Here is a 22,336-nt window from a genome sequence, read left to right on the forward strand (position 1 = left end):
TGAGCCCAGATTTGAACTCAGGTCCTCTTGACTTCAGGGCTGGTGCTCTATCCACTGCACTATCTAGTTGCCCCCAAATCTTTTTTTTTTTTTCCTATTAAATTTTCTGGAGAAAGTTTCCACTTATAGTCTACATGCTTATATTTAGGCATACATAAATATGCACATTATGTGATAGTCATCAATAAATTAGGAAATCAGTATTTGGACAAAAACCAGAATTTTCTGTACTGTTGATTGATTTGCAGTTTAGTAGTTTGAATGTTTAATGGAGAGCTGCTTTCCTCATCACTGAGGGTTTGCACATCATAATGATACCTTTGGAACATGGCAATGAACTCTGATATTAGATTATAAACTCTTTAAGGCTAGAGTTCCTGGCTTGCAATATCTGCAGCCTAGCGTATAGAAGATACTTAGCAAATTTCTGCTGAAATGAATGAATTAATACAGAGAGCAAATGAATGAATGAATGATAGAGGAGCCTTTATGGAGAATAACATTTAAAGGTTCTATGAGAAGTCCTGAAAAATTGGGAAAGATGAATTTGAAGAAATGGTTAAGATTGTGTGACTTCAACTTTTTCTAAGGCTAGCAAAGGCATGATATTATCAAAGAATCTCAGAGCTAGAAGCCATCCTAAAGGGCATCTACTTTAACCCTTACTGAATCATAGTTTTCAGTACTATGTCCCTGACAAGTAGTCAGTCATCCAACCTCGGCTTAAATAATTTCATGAAGGTGTGGCTTCATTACTTCCTGAGGAAACCTAGTCCATTGTTAGACAACTATTTGCTAGGGAGCGCCTTCTTATATTGAACCAATTGTTTCTCCTTATAATTTCCATCCTTTGGTTCTAGTTTTTCCTTTTTACATATAATAGCTATTTGGGTATTTGTAGATGGTGATTATATTGTTCATAACTTTGTCTCTTCTAGGCTAAATATGTGGATAACTAGGTGGCACATAGAGCATTGGCTTTGGAATCAGGAAGACTCATCTTCATGAGTTCCTAATCTGATCTTAGATACTTACTAGCTGTGTGACCTTGGGCAAGTCACTTGTCCCTATTGGCCTTAGTTTATCATCTATAAAATGATCTGGAGAAGAAAACCACAAACCACTCTATTATCTTTGCCAAGAAAACCTCAAAAAGGATCATGAAGTGTCAAGCATGACTGAAGCAAATGAACACCAGCCTAAAATTGCATTGGATTTTTTGACTTCTATGTTAACCTTATTGGCTCATATTGACTGTTTACTTTACCAAAATTCAAGAATTTTGCTCACGAACTATTGTCTAGACACACGATCTCCATCCAGAACTCATAATGGTCTTATTAGCAGTTCTAGATCTAATCTGCTGTTTGTGTTATCTTGGGCAAGTCACTTAATATCTTTAGGATTCATTTTCACCATATATAAAATGGAGGGGGTCAAAAGCAATGAACAGATGATTTTCATATGAAGAAATTAAAGTCACTTATAGTCATTTTAAAAACCCTCGAAATCACTATTGATTAGAGAAATGTAAACTGATCAGCTGAGAGAAGCATAGTAGACAAAACATAGGTTCACACAAACAAACACAAAACTGCTTTTCTAAATCAAGCTCCTTATTCTTAGCCCCACTTTGGTTTGGAAGTGAGGAGGGGAGTTATGGAGTGAAAGCCTTAGCAGCCAGGAGCTGGCCAGCTGAGTATTGAAGGCTCCTTTTAAATTATACCCAAGCTTCAGAGGTTTGACAGTTCTTCTGAGTGGTTCTTTGGTAACCTAAAAAGGTTGTATGTTTATATCTCCTAATTAGATGAAATATATTTAAGCTACCATGTTGCTTGCTAAATTGTACATTGGGCAATTTATAAAAATTATATGAGCTGTGCTTTAATGTTTTGTCAGCCCAGCTGGATTGTCTTATCAATTTTGTGAACTTTGGTCCAAAGTCATTTAGATGTTACCTATATTCTGAATCTTAAGGTTAGTCTTGCTTTCTTCCTTTAACAAAAAAGTAAAAGCAAGAAAATTTAGTGCATAGAAATATATGTAATTGCAAAACAAATTGTGTACAATACAAAAGGATGTATGTAATATGTCTAAAGATAAATAAGAAGGCATTGAGAAGGTGTCCCTCTGGAGAGAGGGAATCTGGCTTCAAAATATTCAATTTAAGTTTTAATGGAATGATACTAGTGCAGAAACTGAGATAGAGTGGGCCACTTGATAGGGATTGGTGGGAGCTTTCTCCTGAGTTCTGCTGCTTTAAGAGGTGTTAGTGGAATAACACTGGAACATTTTGTACCTAAGTATGGATTGTTAGAGACTTTAGATTCTGATAAAAAGAACATATTTTGCTTCTAAAATTTTATAAGAAATAACTAGTAGAGATTGCAAATTGAGTGCGGAGATTCCATATATCTGGGCATCTGCCCTCATCAGGGAAAGTAAAAAGAATGAATCAGAGTCTTCAGAAATTGATTACTAAACTGATGTTAGAGACTAAATTGCCTTGGACCAAATATTTGTCTATTACTTTGGTAAAGAATTAGAACTGTCCCCAGAAGTGATCTGAGATTTCCTCCCTATGAGATTTGGTTTATTTTATTTGGGAGGAAAAAGGGAAAGACCCTCTATTGAAACAAAGAATAAGTTTTTAAGGAATTATATACTGGCAATGACCATCAACAATGGACATTCAAAAATTACCCTGGCATGGATTCTGGCAATATAGTTATTATTAAATAAAAATTAAAAAAACAAAACAAAACAAACAAACAAACAAAAAAAAAAACAATGGACATTCAAATATGCAATGAAGAATAGAAAAGAAGGATTGTATATCAAATCATTAATCTATTGCGGATAGCTTGTTTCTTTAAAAGTATATATTAAATTTAGGATGTATTTCTAATATTGCTTTACTTTGTCTCTGTTATGAACTTCCCTTCGCTCTTTTTTATGTGTATTTTATTACATTACATTGACTTTTGTTTTTGTTTTTGTTTTTTTGGAGGGAACTAGAAGTATCACTATTTCTCTGCTCCTACACTCTCCATTTATGCTCCTCTTCCCCTCCTGCAAATAAAATCCCTCTCTTTTTTATTTTTCACCCATTTATCTTTGCAATTTCAAATACTGTAAGGTACAATTTTTTTTTACTCTTTTTTTTTTTTTTTTGCCTTTTTAAAAAAAATGTATTTTTTTTAAAAAAATAACTTTTTATTGACAGAACTCATGCCAGGGTAATTTTTTACATTAGCCCTTGCACTCACTTCTGTTCCGATTTTTCCTCTCCCTCCCTGCACCCCCTCCCCCAGATGGCAAGCAGTCTTATACATGTTAAATAGGTTACAGTACATCTTAGATTCAATATATGTGTGTGATTGTAATAACTTTTTTTTCTTGGGACAGTCTCAGTTCCTGAGACCTAATCAGAAATTATCTTTGTCCTCTTAACAAGGTGCCATACTCTATGGGCAGATGTAATTTCAAAGTCCCAGACAAAGGCTTGATTTCCTTGCAAGATAATCATACTGATGTGAAAAACTTCTGATCACTTTCCCCTTTACAGAATTTAGTATTAGAAGGGGCCTTGTAGCCTATGTAGTCCAAATTCCCCATATCACAAAAGAGGAAACAGATCCAGAAAAGAAAGTCACTTGTGTGGGGTAACTCAGCTAAAATTCTAGTCCTTTGATTCCTAACCCAATATACTTTCCATGATGCCATGATATTATCTTCATATCATGCCTCCTATGTTCAGTAATATTTGCTAGCATTTTCCTGAAAAAGCCAATGTGGTTATCTTTCAGTTTTGTGGCATTATTTAAAGAACTGATTAATAGTGAAAAATAATGTGGAAATTCATGGTTTCTAGGTTAAGATCCAAGCACATTTTATTATACAAGTTAAAAAAAAAACCCTCTATAGACAGAGTTTTCATTTGCTTACCTCAAAACCAGCAGGACTGTGAGTCAACTCTTTATCATGGGCATTTTTCTTGTCTAAATCAAATTTACAATTTTTTTTCTAGCTGTGCTAAAAACAGTCAGATCTGTTATTACTAATGCACCCTGCCTCTTCATTTAATGAAACTTGCTGAGAGGAGGAAATGTTCATTAATATCAACAGTATCTAAATGGTTTCTGAAAATATCAATTCTTGCAATTTAAAAGACCTTGAGAAGTCTCTTGGGTCAGCAAAATAATCCAACTAATAAAGGTTTCCATCTCTGACAGGGCCATTCAAGGATAGTTGTTTCTATGACCTCACCTGAGAGATTAGAAATGCCATCCAAACGTTCCATGGTAACCATAAACATTCACCATGGAGCTTTTAATTATAAATTTGTTTATAACCCATTTGAACCAAATTCAGTAATTATGTGTTATTGCATATAGTTCTTTATTTTAATGGTCACATTTCATTTATTCCCAGTCTCTATCACCTCCTAGGATATTGAATTGCTTAATTCTACTCTCCACAAGGTTGTCAAACTTCATTTATTTGCTTTATCAAACTTTCAGGGGAGCTATCCCAAGTGCTAGAATTTTGGATTGATGAATTATTTCATGTTCATCTTTTGTAGTCCTTTTTTGATTTTATAAATTTCAGTAATATTCCCATGAGCCTTTATTTTTTTATCTAATGGAGTCTCTCTCTCTCTCTCTCTCTCTCTCTCTCTCTCTCTCTCTCTCTCTCTCTCTTTCTGTTTCTGTCTCTCTGTCTCTTTCTTTCTCAAAACCAATTTCCAGAATATCTACTCTCTCCTCTCTGATCTCTGACCTGTAGTATGACTTGACCATAAAGAAGCAATAACCAGTAGGTCTAAATTTTGGTCTTCATTATGAGGCTAATTCACTGTTTTTAAACATTTATTTTTCTGTATTTTTTGTATTGTTGACAACTATGTTGTCCATAGTTTGGAAACCGTTAATGAAATGCTTGGGCAAGTAATTTTTGTTACTCTGTACTTTGGTTTCTTCATCAGTAAACTGAGGAGGTTGGATAGCTAACATTCTATGTTACGATGTTGTAACTTTCTGTATTCTACAATCCCTTATGGTCTCTTCTGTGTTCTAAACCCCAGTATTCTGTGTTTCAAGATCTCATCCAGCCCTAACATTTTATGATTCTGTGACAGTTTGGAGAGGAAAGAAAGGCTGAACCATAGAACAGGTCTTTAGATTTGCACTTAAGGAATCCCTCACTGAAAAAATGAAAGATTTCAAGTGAAGGATAGAAACTGAATCTAGGTTATAGCAAATTGAGAAGAGAGAAACTGGGAAGAGATTTGCTATAATAGGAATTTGCATAGAAACAGAAAACTATATAAATGCAAGCTAGCATTGTTATTATTAATAGTAATAGTATTAATAGGAAGAAAATTGAGAAAGCAAGACTTTAGGGTACTTGAGAGCAGGAGCTATTTCATTTTTAACTTAGAATCAACAACTTCTAGCATAGTGTCTGATATATAGCAGGCATTTAATAAATTTATGTTTATTGATAGATTGACTAGTATTATACTTAGAATAGATGGTTGCTGTAAATGTTGCTCTATATAAAATTACTCTTTTCCTGACTTATTGCAAATTTTTGAAATTTCACTAATAGAGCCTATTTCCCCTGGCCTTTTAGAATCTTCTGAAAAAATGTAGCTATCCCTGAAGGAAAAACATACTATATCTAGATCAGCTCTTAGTACCTTATTGGGCTATTAGCATAATCTTTAAGTTATCAATAAACTAAGAAACCTTAGCTATGAGCTATCAATATATTGCAGTTTGTAATGTAAACCAAGTAGAGATGTCCTTAACTAACTGGAAATGTATAACTGGAGCCCATCATGAGGTCACTCTGGGACTAGATCAGAACTCTAAAGGAGACAAGGGAAAGGAAGAAGAGCAGAATGTTAGAGCTTAAAAAATAGAAGGGTGTAGAAGAGACTGGAACACAGAATGTTGGAACATATTAATATAGAATGTTAAAAATCATCTAATTCAACCTCCTCAATTTACTGATGAAGAAACCGAGGTTCATAGGAAGACAGAATGCTGGAATATGGAGGATGAGATGACTTCTTGAGAACAGGAATATAATGCAGCAGGTAAATATGGGTGGGACATAAAATTACTTTACAACTCAGTTAAGGTATTTGTTAAGATAAAACTTTTACTAAGTGCTTAGTATGTACTAGACACTATTGCTGAGACTAATGACAGGAAAAAGAAGCAGTCCTTTCTTTCAAAAAATTTACAGTCTAATAGTGGAAAGCAATAGGTAAAAGGGAGCTGAAAAATTCCATATAGTGGAAAAGATAGAGAAGTAGTCCAAAGAATGATAGGCTGGACTAGGTTGGAAGGGAGCCTGACTGTCATGATTGTTTCTTCATTCAGAGATTCGGTTTGGGGGTGGAGGAGTGAACGGGTGTGGGAGTAGGCAAGTGGAGGTATGGGAAAGGGGAAGAAGTGGGGGAATGAGAAGGGAGGACTTCATCAATTAGAAGAGGAGGATTTAGAGGTATGGGAAGGAACAACATGAAGAGGGTGTTGGGACAAAGGTGATTATTGGTGTTATCATGGGCTGGCTGGATTTGAAGTGCTCAAGATTAGACTTTTTATATGCAAACCCACTGGGCTAGGTGTATTATAAAATTTATTGTTGCTTATTCACAACCAACTCTTTTAATCCCATTTGTAGTTTTTTGGCAAAGATACTGGAACACTTGCCATTTTCTTTTACATCTTATTTTACAGATAAGGAAACTGAAACAAACAGGTTAAGTGATTTGCCCCAGGTTACATAGGTAGTAAGTATTTGAGGACAAATTTGAACTCAGGTTTGTGCTGATACCCTATCCATTGTGCCAGCTTATCTCTGTCCTTACTGAATAGCACAGCAAAGACATGGTCAGCCCAGATCTTTGTGGGTGCACTCAGGATTTTGTTAATTATTTTAAAAGTGAACCTTTAGAATACTCAAGTATTTATTTAGACTGTTTTCTGTGTACCAGGCACTATGCTAGGACTTGGAGTTACAAGTACAAAGAATAAAACAATTTATCTTCGAAAGGAGCTTACATTCTAATGGAAAGGCAATGAGTATACATATTAATTTACACTGCATATATATAAAGTGAATAAGTGCAAATATATATATATATAGTAGTTAAATACAAGATGAGAGGGAGCCCACTGAAAAGATTTTATTCAAGAGATGATGCTTGAGCTGAATCTTAGACAAAGATCCTAATAGGCAGATGTAAAAAGGACCTGAATCCAGAGTGTAGACTGATCAGTGAAAAAGCACGAAAATAATATGTAGAGTGACCTTTGTGAGGTCATTTTTTTGGTCATCTTATTATTTATAGTGTATGAGGAACAAAGAGAAGGCAACTTTAGCTGGATTTCCAATTGAGGGAGAAGGAATATCAATAAAACTGGGGTGCTGGGATTTCCTTTTGTAGGAGTTTAAAAAATTAAGAGAGCATTTTATCTTTTATTGTAGAGGCAGTAAAAAGACACTAAGTTTTTAGAGTATGGGTGTTGGAATCTTTACAAACTGCTAACTCATTAGAGTTGATAGATTATTGATCTGATCTTACAAGAAGATATTTTGGGCCAGAACCTGAAACAAGATACTAAGTAGAACTAATTGATACAATGCTTGTGTTTGCACCTTTACTCATTGGAGTTCACATGTTTGGGAAATTCCAGGGTTTAGTGTGAGATATCTGAATTCACACCTTCCTTGAAGCTCTTAGGGCCAGAGAGCACTATGGGAGAAAACCCATAATCCCATTCTCTCAGAAGAGTCATACCATGTTTCCCTGATAATAAGACACTGTCTTATTATTTTTTTGGACAGAAAAACCCCAGAGGTCTTATTTTCAGGGGAGGGCTTATTTTAATGAACATTGACAGCAATTTTGATACACAGGTAAATGTGAACAAAAAAAAGTACCTTTATTCAATAATGATCATGTCATCTTCTTCAACAACATCATCATAAGTGTCCATACTCTGAATTCCATCCTTGATGTCTTGAGCCTCTATTTCCTTCAGAAGAAGTGGACCCAATCTGTCATGTCCAGCAATATAGCTCTCTTTAAATGAACATGTCTTGTCCAGGTAACCTGCTCGTAGTGCCTTGGCGACACAGCTGTCAGTAATTTTATCCTATGACTTCTTAACCCAAGTCACGACTTTTTGCAGACAGGGCTTAACAAAGTTTCCACACTGATTTCTTTCCATTCTATTTTCAATGTAGTCATTGACTTCCATGCACAAATGGTCCTTGAATGGCTTGTTTATTGCAATATCAAGGATCTGGAGATAGGCAGTCATTCCTGCAGGAATCATTACTTGATCTATTCTTCTCTCTGCAAGGAAATTCTTCATTTCTTTAGCGCGGTGAGTGCTGGCTGAATTCTTCTTTTCTCCTCCATCATGCCCCCTGAGTTCTTCTTTTATCCTCCATCATGCCCCTTTTATCCTCCATCATGCCCCCTCACTCCTGCTTACATACCGAGTTTTTATGTTGTCCTGCCTCAGCTCTCCTCCACGGCACTGCTCTCAATGGCGTCAGCAAGCAAATCACTGGGGAAGAACAGGATGATGCGCTCACTGCTGCAGCTCTGATTAGATGCAGCTTGAAGCGTGGCGTGCGTTTCACCGGGTGGGGGGAAATGGGGGGAGGGGACGGTGCATACACCGGGTACCGTAATGTAGCATGAAACGCAGGGGATCAGCTTCACTACAGTAGCAATCTTAATAGGGCTTATTTTTGGGGGAGGGCTTATTTTAGAGGAATCTTACACAGTAAGAGGAGGGCTTATTTTCGGGATAGGTCTTATTATCGGGGAAACACAGTATATAAGGCAGTGAAGAGTGATTCATTCCAGAATATTTTCCACTTGGCTGGCTGGTGGCGGAAGCAGAGTTTTGGGAGGAAGAAGCTACGAGTTGAGAGTTGAGCAGGAGATTGAGAAGGCTCTCTGGGTGGCTGGGCTCCTGCAATTCCCCCACTGAGATCAAGCTGGTCTGAAAGACTCGCCAGAAAGCTAGCCGAGCCCCAAGTGAAGGAGACAAGAGATTCATTCCATCTTTGTGCTGGCTGGAGGCTGAAGAAATCAGAGGCAGAGGCTGAAGGACAAAACCTTTGGACTTGGAGACATTCGGAGGGAGCTCTTGGAACCAAGCAGAGAGATAGGCCTCTAAGAATCTAGCTATCTGGGCCCAAGGAAAGAGACAAGACTTGGAAGGAGAAATAAATGTTTGTATTTTTACCAGCTGACTGAATTTGGGTGATTATTACTTTCAACTGCAACTAAGACTGCCCCCAGAAAACCTCCCCCAAGAAACCTACCCTCTCGCCCCCAGAAAGAACCATCATCTTATATATTATATTTAAAAGAAGAAAAAAATCACTACATAGGGGAATGACCTAATCGGATACAATTTTAAGAAAAAATATTTTGACTTCAGTATGTAAGAAATCTGGAATGGTTATAAATTTGAGGCAGGGAGGTCAATTAGGAGACTGTCAGAATAATCTTGGTAACATGTGATGAGGATCTGAATTATACTGTGAGTAAGAAGAAAAGGTTGAATGTAAGAGATATAGTATTTATAGAAATGGCCAGGTTTTGTAATTGACTGGTTCTATGATGGGAGAGAGAGTAAGGAGATGAGGATAATACCAAAGTTTTGAACCTTGAAGACTGGAAAGATGGTAATGCCATAGGAAATAGGAAAGTATGGAAAATGAGGAGATTTGATATAGGAAAAGAGAATGAGTTTATTTTAAAAGTGTAAAGTTTGAGATATCTCTAACATACCCAATTGGAAATATCTAGTCATTTGGTGAGGTGTGACTGAAGCCTGGACAAAATGGGGACTAAACATATATCTATAGATGAAGATGTCTGCTGAGCTGTCATTTACGTTCTATGTGAGTCATCATCAGAGAGATGATACTAAACCTATAGAAATCCATGAGTCGATGAAGTTACCAACAAGAGAACGTAGAGGGAAATGATTGGAGGAACTAAGAAAACTAAGGAACATTGAAAGTGTGTGATATGGATCATAAGCCAACAAAGAATCCTAAAGAATAGTCAGATTAGAAGGAGGAGAGACATAATATTCATCAAACCAATGAAATTAAAAATTAATTTATACAAATTAATAATAAATTAAATTATTAATTGTCTAAAAATTAATTTATAAAAATAGTTAAATATTTTAACATATATATTATATATATATAGTATTAAAAAGGAGACATAATATGCCAGATGTTTGTTTTAGTGGTCGTCAGGGATGTATAAAGATATAGTCAGTTTTGTCATCTTAATATTTATAGTGAAAATGAATAGATCAAAGTTGTCCTAAATGGATTAGTTTCTTGATCTTCCACATATCAAGAATAAAATATTGCTTGCCACATGTTTTACTTAAATTCCTTATTCACATCATTGTTAATTACCACATTTAATTATTTAAATTTTTTGGTAATTCTGAAGTTACCAAAGATCAACAAATAAGAACAATTTCACCTACAAATAATAGAAATGGAATTGTATATCCTGCCCTAAATTTCACAATCCTACATTTTTAAAGTATTTAATTCCAGAGTTGTTTAACTTGTCTATGTTGTTCTCTGGGTTCTCTTTTTATTGTTTTTTGAACATTTTAATAAATGCTTCATTGATTCTCTCTCTCTTTTTTTTTTTTTTTTTTGCATCACTATTACTAGTATCACTCTACCCCAACTCTATCTCCTTTTAAGTTAAAAAAAAAAAATACCTCCCTTACAACAAGTTGGCATTGTCAAACAAAACTAATCTACATGGGGGAGTCTTCATATGCTTGGGAGAGACATCAATCACCCAACTCACTGATGGATTTGAATTCTGTTGGTTTCGCCCCAACTGATTTAGCCCATCTAATAAGATGGTTTTATGCTGGATGTGACCATAGTACAAGAAGCCACAGGTGACAGGTGACACTAAAAGTGGATGAATAACCCACAGAAAGAGATCCATAAGCCTTCACATTAGAGGTGTTAGTCCTCCCTGAACACCCTGTTTTTCTAATTTATATGTGTTATAACTTTTAAAATCTAGGTCATGTATTCATTTGAAGCTTTTTGTGGCATATGATGCAAATTGTTGATCCAAATCTAATTTCTGCCAGAATTCTTTCCAGTTATCATCAAACAGGTAGACTTTGCCTCCGAAGTACCAGATTGTGCTCCTATATTCAATTGCTTCTTTATTATGTAACTAATCTTTTCCACTGATTGTTTACATTTTTAGAACCAGTAGCAAATAGTTTCTATGTTCATTACTTAATGTAGTTTACTATTTGTATTCTTAAGCCTTCCTTCCCACATTTTTTCATTCTTTTCCTTGAGATTTTTCATCTGTCGTTTTTCCAAAAGAATTTATAATTTTTTTCTAGCTTTGTAAGTAAATTTTGGTAGTTTAGAATAGTACTGAATAAATTAATTTTGGTGGGGCAAATTTTAATTTTTATTGATATTAACATCACTCAACTATGAGTTGAGATCAACTTTAATATCTAGTTAATTTTTGAGATCTATTTCCACAAATTATAGTTATATTCCTATGCACCATGTGTGGACTGGTAGGTAGACTCACAAATATTTTATCTATTTAGTTATTTTGGATGGAATTTCTCTTTCTACATTTTCAAGTTGTTTCTTTTTTTTTCTTGCCTATGTAGGAAATTTGATTAATTTGTAGGCTTATTATATAGCCTGATACTTTGTAGAAGTTATTGTTTTGTTAATTTTAGTTAATTCTCTAGAGTCCTTTAAATAGAACATCATACATCTGCAAAAAAGTGTTCATTTTGTTTCCTGTTTGCCCTTGCTTATTCCCTCAATTTCTTTTTCTTGTGTTACTCCCTTAGTTAGCATTTCTTTAACTGTATAAAATAAGAGAGGTGATGATAGATGTCCTTGCTTTCACCTATGTGTTACTGGAAATTCTTCTAGAATTTATACAATCCAAAAAAATTGCAAACTTTTCATTTTAGATGGTCACTATTTTTTTTTTATAAAGAAAAGGTCAATTTATTCTTTTACCTAATTTTTTTAAAAAAAACTAATATTATTTTTATTATTTTGGCTGTTAATATGGCTTATTATGCTTATAGCTTTCCTAATATTGAGCCTCCTTTGCATTCCTGGCATAAAGTTAGCATTTTAGCATTTTATAATTTTAGAAGACATTTTTGTAGTCTCTTTGTTTTATTAAACATGTTGAATAAATATTCATTAGAGATATTTTTTCCCTATGTTTAATCTCTGTCTAATTTAGGTACCAAGGTTATATGTTTGGCATGAAAAGGAATTTGACAAGATCTTTATTCCAGGAAACAATTTATGTGATATTAGAATTAGTAATTTCTGACAGTTTGATAGAAATTCCTCATAAATCAATCCCATCTTTTTTTCCTTTAGAAATTCATTTAAGACTTAATCAATTTCTTTTTCTGAGATTGAGTAACTAAAATTCTTTATTTCTTCTTCTGTTAATCTGGGGATTTTGTATTTTTGTAAGTATTTACTTGTTAGAAATTTAAACACCTACTTATACAAGATAATTACTGATAATTTCCTTTATTTCTTTTTGTGGGATACATTTAAAAATTTTTGCTGTTGGTAACTTGATTTCCCTCTTTTCCTTTTTAAATCAGGTTATCTATTTTATCAATTAAAAATCCTCATTCACTTAGCAATTCAATTGGAGTGACTTTTTGTTTTTAAAAGTCCTTTATTTGATTCTCAGATTTTTTATTTTTATAATAGTTGCTATTCTTAAAATTTATTGCTTTATTTTTCTTGCAGTTCCAAATTAATTTAAATGTTGTTTGCTGAAAGTGTTTAGCTATATACATTTTCCTATATAGCAGGACTTCTTAACTTGGAGTCCAATAATTTATTTTTAAAATGTTTTGATGACTTTGTTTCAAGATAATTGGTGTTTTTTGTAATCATATATATTTTCTTTTGCACATTTAAAATCATTTTTTTCTGAAAAAGGATTCATAAGCTGGATTGTCGAAGAGATCCATAACACAAAAGAGCTTGAGAACTTTAAACAATTATTTTGGGTGTGTTCCACAAAAATTTGAATTGCTGCCACTTTGGTGAAATTATCTAAGTGTGCTTTTTGGGACCATATCTATATTTAATGTTGCTTTGTATTATATAATGACTGCCATTCTTACTTCTTTGAGGTCACCTTATTATGCCACAGTTTTCTTTAACTGTCTTGACTCAGTTTCCCTGTCTCAGTTTCCTTAACTGTTCTATCTCTGACCCAGTAAAACTAAGGATTATTCGCTCTCGGGTTATGAATTAGCAAGATAAAAGAGTAGATCTCCTGACTCTTTTACGGATTTACAATATCCTTTAGAATATTCCAAGATTAACCCATGATATCTTTACTTCTTTGTCTCTGGAATTTTTAGGTTTTATGGCTTCCCCTCCCTGATAAAAACTTTCCCTCCCTTTCTCTTCTTTGTCTCCAAAAAGGTATTTAAGAAGTTGGGGTTCCTTCATTCAGGGCTGGAGAATGGCGGCTGGCAGCTGTATGCTGGACGCTGGATTCTTTGGGTCCTCCAGCCCTGGGACCAATATGGATTCCTTGGTCCCAGTATACTTATCTCTGTCTGACTGGATAATCTGAGATGAGAGTCCTGTCCAGTCAATCTTACTCTCCCATTAATAAAATATTAAAAACTCTCTAATCTCTCTCCTGCCTCAGTTTCTCTGGCATTACAATTTGGAGGTTCCACCGAGATAATAGAAACTGAGAACTGGATTAGAGATTAGAGATCTCTCGGTCTCCACCTAGGCCTGAGGGGGGCTCACGACCTGGGTCTGTTCCTTGAGAAAAGACCAGCACTCCTAGGAAAAGGAAGCGGTTCTTCAGCCTCAGTCCGGCCTACAGTGGACAATGAAATCGATTTGGCATTTGATTCGAACCTCTCTAATCTCTCTCCTGCCTCAGTTTCTCCGGCATTACAACCTGAATCAACAAATTCTGCTCTAGACCTTTAAGTGAAAGAATTTTTAAGTTTCATGTGTATTTCTACTGAAGAACACATTGTTATACTCTGCTTTCAAGGCCATTCTGTTATTCTCTTCCTTTTTGTGAGTGAATCCATCCTGTTCAATTCTTGATTTTAATTGTTTTTCTCTCCATTATATTCTCTTATATTTACCCCTTTTATTAAATAATATGATTTATAACACAAGCTATAATTGAAGCAATGTTTCCACTACACTGATGATATTATCATAGAATGTAGAGTAGAACTAAAAGAATTTTTAGAGATTATCTAGTCACAAAAAAAAAAAAAAAAGAATTTCCAAGTTGAAAGTGAACTAAGTTTCCACCTAATGCAACTCATGGCTTAACAACTCATTTTTTCAACACCTTTGAAAAGTAATTTTTCAGTCTTTACTTGACTACAACAAAAGTGGATGAACCTGAAAAGTAATTCTAAAATCTTTTCTTCTCCAGACTGAATATCCCCAGTTCTCCAAGCAAGGGAACACAATTCTGGGTACATTTTAATTAGATAAGACTATATAAAGTGTCTTGCTCTATCCTTTCATACTCAATTCCTCCCAATCCAGTCTAAAATCATATTATTTGGGATGGGGGGTGAGAGTGGGAGGGTGGGGTTGAGGGTGGGAGGGTGGGGATGGCTGCCATATCACACTCTTTGAAAAGGACTTGTGCTTTAAAGAAGAATGAGCAGTAATCAAGTCCTAGCTAAAAGATAAGTATTTAAATTCTACAAATCAAGATAAACCATTTGCTGGCAAAATCTGAAACCCTTCAGGCTAAAATTTTGGGCCAAATCTGGTATGATTAAATGTAACAAGGATAAATGAGGAAGCCTACAATTGGGTTCAAAAATTTAACTTCAAAGGCATCTGATTTGGGTAAGTATGCCAAGATCCATTTGAAAAAGATCTCTGTTTTAATAGATTTCAAGATTACTATGAGACAAAAATAGAATGCAACAGCAACAATAATGGCAACATTTATGTAGTACTTTAAGACTTAGCACTTTACATCCATGATTTCATTCAGCATAATGTTCACTGCCAATAAGGGAAGTATAGGAGCAGGAATGTGATAGAATCATTGCCCTTTGCTATGACAAAATAACATCTATAATTTTGATGTAAGTTATGGACAATACCTTTAAGTAGGATGCTGGTAAAGCAGCAGAGAGCATCCAGTAATGAGCAACCAGAATAGTAGAAAGCTTCCAGATCATGCCTTATTTTTTTATATTGAAAGAACCAGAGATAATAGCCTGGAAAAGAGAAGACTTAGAAGTGGTATGTTTGGCAACTGCCTTCAAATATTTGAAGAGCAGCCATATGGAAGAATGATTAACCTGGTTTCGTTTGTCCCTGGAGGGTAGAAAAAAGAATAAAGATTTGAAATTGCTGAAAGTCATTGAGAGTCCTGTCCATGTTTAACTTTCTCTTATTTTATCCATTTCCCCACTTGCCACTTTGGAGCATGTGCAAGTAGACTGTTATTGTTCTGTTAGTGTTTTCTGTTCACTTGTTGTGAGGTGAAGAAAAAGACCTCAAATGACCACTGAAGTGGAACTGTGAGTGTACATTAGAGTTTCACAAATAGTTATTTCTTCCTTTCCTTCTCATTCTATTCTTCTCCTCTTCCTTCTCCTCCTCCATCTCTTCCTCCTCTTTCTCCTCTTTCTTTTCTATTTCATCCTCCTTCTCCATCTCCTTCTCCTCCTCTTCTTCCTTCTCTATCTCCTTCTCCTCTCCTCTTCCTCCTTCTTCTCCTCTCCCTCCGTCTCCTCCTCCTCCTCCTTCATCTCCTCCATCTTTTCCTCCTCCTCTATGTACTCCTTTTCCTTTTCTTCTTTTTTCTTCTTCTTCCTTATACCTTCCCCATCCTTACCCTTTACAACCATCCTTCTTCTGTTTTTTGTCTGTTTATGTCTTTCTCCTTCTCTCTCTGTTTCTGCCTCTCTTTCTTCCTCTTTCCCTACCTCCTTCCTGTCAAGGTAAGAATATATATTCTTAAAGATATACAGATAAAAGACTGGTTAGGTATAGAGGTAGTAACAATGGTGGCAATGGCCTCTTGCTGTGAGCTTTCTGTCTCTCCATTTTAGCCCACACATGATCATGAAAATGGTACCTGTCTCTTTATCCTTTTATATTTGTTCTTTCTTGTTCTTAAGTGAAAGAGTGTTGGATCTATCAAAAGCTGGGGCAGCTAAGTGGTAAAGACAATAGAGCACAAGGCTTGCATTCAGGAAGACCTGAGTTCAAATCCTGCTTCAGAAACTTACTGGTCATGTGACTCTGGGTAAGTCAAGTAACCTGGTTTGTCTCAGTTTCTTCATCTGTAAAATAAGCTAGATAAGAAAATGGCAAACTACTCCAGAATATGAAGAATCAAACATGACTGAGAACAAAAACAAAGATTAAGATACTCTGCTTTAGGAGGGAGTCATTTGTCTTTACTGAAGGATTTCAAGTACAGGCTCAGTGATCATTTGTCATTTTGATGGTAGAAGGATCCTTGTCCAGGTCCAAGAACTAGGTGACCGCTAAGATCTTTTCTAACTCGGAGATTTGTATAGGTCATACAGAACCTGCAATCCACTAACCCTCTAGGTCTTTTTCAGATACACTATTATTTAGCTTTGTCTCTTGTATTAATAAAGCTGATTTTTTTTTAACCCAAGTGGTTGCTTTTTATTTATTTCTTTTAGAGTTCATCTGTTTGTTGCTATTCACTCATTTCAGTCTGTCTGACTCTTTGCAACCCCAACTTGGGGTTTTCTTGGCAAAGATACTGGAGTGATTTGTGGTAGTCTTTTCCAGTTCATTTTACAGATGAAGAAACTGAGGTAAACAAGGTCAAGGGACTTGCTCAGGGTCATACAAATACTAAGTGTCTGATGCCAGAGTTGAACTTATAAGGAAGAATCTTACTGACTCAAAGGCACTATGTCTATTTTACCACCAAGCTTCCCTAAATTTAATCTTATAGTCATTTAGAGAAATTTAATTATATTATGATTCTCTTATTGTTATATTATTTTTATTTCTCAGGATCTCTGTCATGCATCTACTTTTTCCAACTTTGTGTCTTCCACAGATCTGATAACCATGCCACTTAGGCCTCTTATCCAAGTAGTAGATACAAATGTCACTGTGTACAGAGCCAAGAAGAGATTCCTGTGATTCTGCTATTGATATCTTCTTTCAAATTATCATTGAATCATGAAGGACAGCTCTTTGAATCTATATACTTACAATTCTTATTCCATCTAATTGTACCATTCTGTAGCCCTCATTTCTGCATATTTGTCATAACATAAGAGAGTTTTTGAAAGCCTTTGCTAAAATCTACATACACTGTATGACATTCCCCTGTCCTCCTCGCATAGTAACCTAGTTTAAAAAAGGGAATGTTATTCTTATGTAATAGTATTTTATTTTTTCCAATTACATGTAAAGACCGTTTTCAATATTCATTTTTGTAAGATTTTGAGTTCCAAATTTTTTTCTCCCTTCCTTACCTTCTTCTCCCTAAGATAGTGAGCAATCTGATATGGGTTATAAATGGACAATTATTTTACATGTATTTCAGTCCTATTAAGATATGATGTTTTTGATGAAGCCTGGCTGGCTGATTCTTTGGGATCATTGTTGGTTACTTATTTAGAAATGAACTCATTATCTCTTAGTAGAATTTTGCTAGAAAAAGTCAGACTCACTAGGGTCTAGTTTTAGCCTCTACTTTTTCTCCTTTATTGAAAATTAGGACAACATTGATTTTCTTCCATTTGGGAAGGTTGATTCCTCTGTTCCTTTTTCTCTCCAACCCTCTTCTCTCTCTCTCCCTCTATGTCTTTCTCTCCCTCTTCCCCCCCCCCCTTTTAAAATTTCTGAATTTCTCAAACATTAGATAAAATGAACATTTCCACATATGCTATAGAATAGGAAACATTCTATTTTCTATTATTCTTGGCATAAAACAGCTTATCTCCATCATGGAGGAGAGTTTGCATCTTAACATGACCATTCAGAATTTTCTAACAGAGGAACAATCCCATCTTCTAATTTGTTCAAAATGCTAGAATGTATTTATCTAGACCCTATTACTTGACTCATTCATCCTTTCATTTTACAAAGGAAGAAGCTGAAGTCAAAGATATCAAGTGTCTTTCTTAGGTCACTCACTATTTAGTCATATCACAGCTTGGATTTAAAGTTGGATTTTCTGACCCCCCCAAACTATAATACTCTTTTCACTGTGGAACAGTATCTATAATTCCTAGGTTCCCCTGTAATATTTGTTAGCTATTTGATATGGTGTATGTTTCTTTGCTTCTCAGAGATCTCAGTTGCTTCATCTGTAAAATGGGAATAAAAATATTCTACCTTCCTAAAGGCAGGATATTAAACAAGACAATCCTTTGAATTCTCTTTAAGGTTTAAGAACAGTGTAAGGGTTATGATCCTTAGGATTCTAGGTAGCTTTCAGATGGCATATATAGTTTATAAAGTTGATTTAGTTGTGAGATGGTGTGTCCCTGAATTTTTTTTTTTTTTTTTTGCTGGAACTGAGATGTGGCTGAGAGCCCTCTTGTTTTCATTTTGAGCTAGTTTTCCCAAAGAATTCTTGGAGGTACTTTCTTTTCTTCATTTTCTATGCTGTCCTCAGCAGTAGTACAAGCAGGAGAAAACTGTGGCCAAGAAGCAATTCTCGGAAGGCCAGCCATCTTCTGGGGTGACATCCTGCCTCATTTCCTTTTCAGCTTTGGGTTGGCTTAGCTTTGTGCTGCAGCGGAGTGAGGGGGTTGCCTTTGCATATGAACTCTCAGAAGAATAAGCCTGGTTCAGGACAGTTTCTGATATAATTGTCTGAGCTTCTGTTATAGTCTGGAACTTTTTTTCCCTGGAGTCAGTGTGCTAGGTCATGCCTCCTAGCACTTAGGAGGAGGAAGAGGATGAGGTGGAGGTAGAAGTGGGCAGATGCTGTGAGAGTAGAGGGAGGAGGAGAGTGTAGGGGGTGGATGGAAATCAAAGAGCTCCAGACTCACTAAAAGAAATTATATTTTTGGAATTTGGAATTTCAAAATTTCACACTCAACATTTCTGTGACAACAAAAACCCAGATAAAAATCTATGTCATGCCACTGGTTTTCACCTCTTTAGGTTTTCTTCTTCTTCTTCTGATTTTAAACAGAAACTATTATCAGTTTGATTACTATTTCCTTTTCTGAAATGTGGTTTAATTTCGTAAGTAGCTAGTGGCAGAGCTGAATCATAGGAAGTGTCAGCTTGCAGCTTGTATACACCAGTGGTTACCAAATTGTGGTTTGGTGACACCAGTTCTTACTTGCTTTGTTTTAGTGATCCCCATTCCACAAGTTTGCATTGTAAAGTTAGGAAAATATTTTTTTTCTCCTATCTAGTAGATGACATGCTCATGATTATTGTTCAATTTGTATGTGCTGTTTTAAAAAATTATTTTTTTAAAATCTATTGAGGATCACAGGATCACATGCAGTAAAAAAATATTGAGGCCCTTACACAAGTAAAAACTAAATTAACTGATTATAATACATACACACACACACACACACACACACACACACACATACATATACATTTTTTGGTTCCTTTGGGAAGGGAAGGAGATTGAATGATGGAAAGTTTTAAGGTCTGTTCTTTTTTAAAATTATTTTTCATTTTTAATTGATTTTTTTTCAAAACATATGCATTAATAATTTTCCACCATTGACCCTTGCAAAACTTTTGTTCCATTTTCCTCCCCTCTTTCCCCTACTCTCTCCTTTAGATAGCAAGTAATCTAATGTATGTTTAATATGGTAAAATATATATAAATCCAATATAGGCATACATATTTATACAATTATCTTGCTGCACAAAAAAAAAAAATCAGATCAAAAATGAAAAAATGATAAAGAAAATAAAATTCAAGGAAACAACAACAAAAGAAGTGAAAATGCTATGTTGTGATCCACACTCAGTTCCCATAGTCCTCTCTGTGGGTGTAGATGTCTCTCACCATCAAAGATCATTGGAACTGGCCTGAATCATCTCATTGTTTAGAAAAGCTATGTCCATCAGAATTGGTCATCATATAGTCTTGTTGTTTCCTTGAATAATGATCTCCTGATTCTGCTCATTTCACTTTGCATCAGTCCATCTAAATCTCTCCAGGTCTCTCTGAAATCATTCTGCTGATCGTTTCTTATACAACAGTAATACTCCATGACATTCATATATAAAGTCTGTTCTTAAATGTAAAACATGTTACTCCTTGGCTATAAAAATAACTAGAATTGCAGAACATAAAAGATTAATTCTAGAAGAGACCTTAGAACATATAGAGTGTCCTGAAAGTTTTAATGCTCTTTAAGCTTTAGTAGATTTAACAGCTTGATTTATAGTAGTTTAAACTCCCTCCAAAGACTTTTTGGAACACCCTGCATAATGCCAGAACTTGAAGAAACTTTAGAATAGAGAATGTAGAATGTCAGAGCTGGAAGAGACCTTGGAACAGATAATAATCAGAATTGAAAAAGAGATAGAGGTCATCTAGACCAAACTTCTTAAACTGTGCATTGCAACCCTATATGAGGTTGGGTAACTGAAAGTGAGAATTGTGAAATTATGATTGTCAGCAAATGTTTGATTTGTCTATTTTATATGCTTACATAGCTGGGATTGTGTAAAAATTTCTATGTTGAAAAGGGGTCAAGAATGGAAAAATTCCAAGAAGCTCTGATTTGGACCAACTCCATCTATTTGGGGAAACCCAGTCGGAGAAGAGGAATTGATAAGAGAGGGGAGTATTGAATTCTAATCAATGATTACAGCAATAAATAACTTGTATTTAGGAACAGGGATAGTGACTAGGCCTGTGATTTCATTGTAATAGGGAGATTCCAGGTGAGGAAATTCCTATTAAAGGCAGGTTAGCTCTTCTAATGACTTGCCTAGTCAACATGTATACAGCCAGCACATATCAGATGCTCCTAAAGCTTAAATAGCATTAAAACTTTTGGGATATCCTATATGTTCTACGGTCCTTCCAGCATTAATCTTTTATGTTCTGTGATTCTCATTTTTTTTTAACAGCCAAGAAGTAGGATATTTTATGTTTAAGACCAAACTTTATCTCTGAATGTTATGGAATATTATTGTTCTATAAGAACCGATCAGGATGATTTCAGAGAGGCTTGGAGACACTTAACAGATACTGCTTATTATCTACTCATTCTGGCATGCAACTTCATTTTCTGTGGTATAGGTCAGTAAAAGGGCTAGACACGAGTCAGAATGAAAAGGAAAGGGAAGGAAGAAAGTGAGATAAGTATATATAGAACAAGAGAGAGGGATGTGGTGACAGAGGAGAGGAAGAAGAGTAAAAGGAAAGCTCAGTAGGTTTTGAAGTGTGTTTAGTGGGAACTTAATGGCTACAGTCACATCCTGCCATTCTCTTGAGCTGTGAATATCACCAAGTCAAATCAACATTCATTTATTGGGTGCTACTACGTGTCAGGAATTGTGCTAAATGCTGGGTTTGAAAGAAAGGCAAAAAAACCAACCCCTTACCTCCAAGGAGGTCTTAGTCTAAGTCAATGGCAACACCATTATCACTGCTCTTGAAGTGTCATCAACTTTACCAGAAAATCAACCCTTTCCGATCTAGGAACCAGTTTTTCTGCTTTTAGAGTCAAAGTTAAGGATTACAATTCAAAGTTTATTTTGTTTATGTTTCCATGGAATTTGGTGACATTTGCATATGCCTAAATGAATGACTAAGATTTTAGAAATCTACTTTGAGTAATTAGAAGTGTTGATTAATTTGCTAGCTGCCTTGGCAAACTCCTTTAAGATGCAAAAGCTGCTTCACTGTGTCATCCCACAATCAGCAACATAGAAATGAGACCTTAATTTTATTGTTCTGAGGCTTTCTCCACACCAACCAAATCTAAATTTGGGTTTTTTCCTATCAGGGCTAGTCATTGCAATGGACAGCTGACATTGATATAATGGTTTGAGTCTTAGAAAGCATCTCATTTGAGCTTCACAGCATTTCTGGGGGGTAGATTGTTTCTGTTTTGGTTCAGTAACAACCCCATTTGGGGTCTTCTTGGCAAAGTTACTGAATTGGCTTACCTTTTGTTCTTTAGCTCATTTTACAGGTGATAATTGATTTGCCCAGGGTCACCTAGCTTGCAAATGT

The sequence above is a fragment of the Antechinus flavipes genome, chromosome 2 (assembly GCF_016432865.1).
Source record: "Antechinus flavipes isolate AdamAnt ecotype Samford, QLD, Australia chromosome 2, AdamAnt_v2, whole genome shotgun sequence".
Classification (NCBI taxonomy): Eukaryota; Metazoa; Chordata; class Mammalia; order Dasyuromorphia; family Dasyuridae; genus Antechinus; species Antechinus flavipes.